Source organism: Salvelinus sp. IW2-2015, unplaced genomic scaffold (assembly GCF_002910315.2).
Source record: "Salvelinus sp. IW2-2015 unplaced genomic scaffold, ASM291031v2 Un_scaffold9039, whole genome shotgun sequence".
Classification (NCBI taxonomy): domain Eukaryota; kingdom Metazoa; phylum Chordata; class Actinopteri; order Salmoniformes; family Salmonidae; genus Salvelinus; species Salvelinus sp. IW2-2015.
This window is the reverse complement of record NW_019950298.1, coordinates 3,217-7,066: the sequence shown is the minus strand read 5'-3', so window position 1 is coordinate 7,066 and position 3,850 is coordinate 3,217. Positions and strand designations below refer to the sequence as shown.

Sequence of the window (3,850 nt, the reverse complement as noted above, 5' to 3'; positions counted from 1 at the left end):
CTGAGAAGTGCACACACGGGTAGCCTACAAACACACAGATGTCGTCCTCACCTCTCCCCCATCTTCTCCTCCTCTTCTTTCACCTCCTCTGCTTTCCTCTCGTCTCAGTCCCTTTTAAGTCAGGCAGCCTCAAAGCCACCCATCCTCAAGGGTCGTCACTAGTTCTCACAGCCACAAAGTCATAATTATGGCTACACCCCGCCTATTTCTACAATTTCTCTTAAAATCTAATTTTATGCATAACTCTAACCTTTACCACACTGCTAACCGTATGCCTAACCCTAACCTTAATTTAAGACTAAAAAGTACATTTTTGTGTTCATGAATTTTACGACAGACAATTTTGACATTGTGGCTGTGGTAACAAGTGACAACCATCTTCAAGTTAGGTTCAAAGGACCCTTCTGGCATATCTGAGGCTTTCTGAGTTGCCTGATCAAAAAGTCCTATAAGACAGAGTGAGGACAGGAGGAGAGAGGGAAAGAAAGAGGTCAGAGAGAGAAACAAGGGATGGAAAGAGGAAGAAGGAAAGTGAGAAAGACATTGATGGTGGTACATAGAATATGAGGAGTGGAGAAATGAATGAATGAGGTAAGGATGAGTCAGAGAGAGAGGAACTTGGAAGCAAGAGAGCACTTGAGAAAAGATTGATTCAGAAATTATAGATATAGAAAGAGTCAATGAGTTACTCTGCATCACTTGTGAGATGCAGTGTGTGTGTCTCAGAGACAGGTGGAGAGATTTTTTTTCTGTGATTTAATGCCTCCTGTTATCCAGTGAGATGCTATCGAGGCTGGTTGGGAATAAATCACAAGCTATTGCTGGACACAGGCGCGTGCACGCACACACTCAAACAAACACACACTGAGACACAGAGGGGAGGGAGCGAGAGACGGAGAGAGACAGAACGTGAGAGGAAGGCTGAGAGAGAAGAGAAAGGTTAAGAGAGATAGAAAGACAAAGAGAGTGAGAGAGGATCGATGGCAATGTTCCTGCACAAATCAGTGAGTGTCGAAGAAGAGGCTGCATGTGCTTTTGTGCATCTCTCCTCGCCGCTGCTCTCTTCTCCAGACACACACAGTTCAGTCAGGGTTATAGTGGCCATTAAATAGGAGATTCGCCCTAAAACTGAATGTGAAGGTTGCATTTTTTCACAGCGTCGGCTGGATTATAGATGTGATTTATGTCTGGCTGTACCTCAAATGATACCTTATTCCCTACAGTACCTTCGGAAAGTATTCAGACCCCTTGACTTTTCCCAAATTTTGTAAAGTTACCAGCAAAATACCAGCAACAGTGTGTGAAAACCTTGTGAAGACTTACAGAAAACGTTTGACCTCTGTCATTGCCAACAAAGGGTATATAACAAAGTATTGAGATAACTTTTGTTATTGACCAAATACTTATTTTCCACCATAATTTGCAAATAAATTCATAAAAAATCCTACAATGTGATTTTCTGGATTTTTTCCCCTCATTTTGTCTGTCATAGTTGAAGTGTACCTATGATGAAAATTACAGGCCTCTCTCATCTTTTTAAGTGGGAGAACTTGCACAATTGGTGGCTGACTAAATACTTTTTTGCCCCACTGTATATAAATAAGATATTTCAGTTTTTATATTTAATAAATTAGCAAACATTTCTAAAAACCTGTTTTCGCTTTGTCATAATGGGGTATTGTGTGTAGATTGCTGAGGATTTTCTATTTATTTAATCCATTTTAGAATAAGGCTGTAACGTAACAAAATGTGGATAAAGTCAAGTGGTCTGAATACTTTCCGAAGGCACTGTAAATCGTGCACTACAGTGACCAGAGCCAAATGACACTATTCCATATGGATTCCTGTCTAGTTAACTCTTTATTGGTTACATTTATCATGATACAGCATCCAACCTTTTTTATTAGGAGAAAAATGATGTTGGAGCGAGCCCATTGTTTATTGTTTCCTATAAAGAGTGTATATCTGACAGATACATTTCCTCTAGCTCTCAGTCAGGTATGAACTCACATCGACTTTATATGGGACATGAATTCAAATGAACATTGAAGACATCAGTGTGCCTTTGAGCTAAACTGCTCCAGGGGTGCCGTACTGTGGCTAACCCTGTGCTCCAACCTCTCAGTGTGTGTCCCTGATGGGGAATGGACACATTTGTGGTTTCCTGTGGACAATGGACACTAAAATGATCTTCTATAATGTTCTTCTCTTATTCCTTATTCAGAGAGCGTTGTGACGACGGTGATAAATAACAGTCCCCTGTTGAGTCTGACTGCCTGACTATCTCATCATCACAAACACTCCTCCACACGGCACACGAGCACATTGAGAGGCACCAGGTCCGTCCCCGTGCTGGGCCCCTAGAGCAGTTCTGCTGCCTTGCAAAGGGACCAACTGCAAGAAATGGCACATGGGACCTAACCAACCGCCCTGCGGTTGCTCCCAAGTGGCGCAGCGGTCTAAGGCGCTGCATCTCAGTGAAAGATGCAGCGGCAAGACTGCAGTCCTTGGTTCAAATCCAGGCTGCATCACATCCGGCTGTGACTGTCCCATAGGGCAGTGAACAATTGGCCCAGCGTCATCTGGGGTAGGCTGTCATTGTAAATAAGAATTTGTTCTTAACTGACTTGCCTAGTTAAAAATACATKTATTTTTAACTACCACCACAAAGCATATCATATAACCACTGTATGAACAGGAAATCAAACAATAAACTATGACACACAAAACGAGAGATTTCAGTCAAGGTCAGAAAAAATTTAACATTTATTGGGCATAAATATATTATATAACACAGGCTACCGATACAGTTAGGTCTTACATACAGAGGGTAGTATTTGCAAAATCTATACATTAAAATTGATATGGCGGTTTATTTTATATAATGCATATGAAATAGTCTAACATTTACAATACAAAGTAGTAGAAATGTATGATCATTTTTTTTCCTTTCAAATCATAGCCCATGACAACATTGGAATGTTTGTTTTGATAAGTGTGAGGTACAAATATGTTGTTGACTAATAAACAAATATTTAATACATACAAGTCTTCATACATTAATCTGGGACTGTTACCCATTCAATCTCTAATCTCTCATATTCAAATTCCATATTTTAGGTTTCAATTTGTTTTTATTATTAATCAGACTAAAAAAAGTAACCAATCAGAAGGCACAGTTGCTGGGTTGCTGGGCAGAAGTATCTGTTTTGTTCAGGACCCACTAGATGAGCAGGACCAGAAGGGTCTAAAGATTTTCCTAAATACAAATCTTACAGGGTGTACGCTGCTCACACAGACAAGTAGCCACTGGGCCAAGCCCTGGAAAAACAGTAGCCAAAAGCCTTTAGAGAACATATTATTGGTGATATCACAGGCCTAGCATTGGCCTACCATTATCCTAACCTTAGCCTATAACATTAGGCATTATTAGGGAGTTGGGACAGGATTATTTTGTGACCATGTGTCCTAAACATCCTGGTCAATTCACATGGTCAGGGAAAACTCCTGTCCCTAGACATGAGGAATTACTTGGCTGTAAAAGGCTTGGGGGAGATTTAACACAACATCAGGAATTATTTGACTGTAAAAGGCTTTGGGGAGATTTAACACATCAGGAACGATTTGGCTGTAAAAGGCTTGGGGGAGATTTAATACAACTTCAGGAATGATTTGGCTGTAAAAGGCTCGGGGAAGATTTAACACAACTTCAGGAATAATTTGGCTGTAAAAGGCTTGGGGAAGATTTAACACAACTTCAGGAATAATTTGGCTGTAAAAGGCTTGGGGGAGATTTAATACAACTTCAGGAATGATTTGGCTGTAAAAGGCTTGGGGGAGATTTAACACA

The 3,850-nt window shown here is 40.6% G+C and overlaps 1 long non-coding RNA gene across 1 annotated transcript in view; it reads left to right on the top strand.

The window, feature by feature from the left end:
• Positions 1-2,774: 2,774 nt before the first annotated feature.
• LOC139027272 (uncharacterized) overlaps positions 2,775-3,850 on the top strand; it is a 2,661-nt gene continuing 1,585 nt past the window's right edge. The window contains exon 1 of the long non-coding RNA XR_011479343.1: positions 2,775-3,829. This is a non-coding gene — a long non-coding RNA (uncharacterized lncRNA). The remainder of the gene's footprint in view (positions 3,830-3,850) is intronic.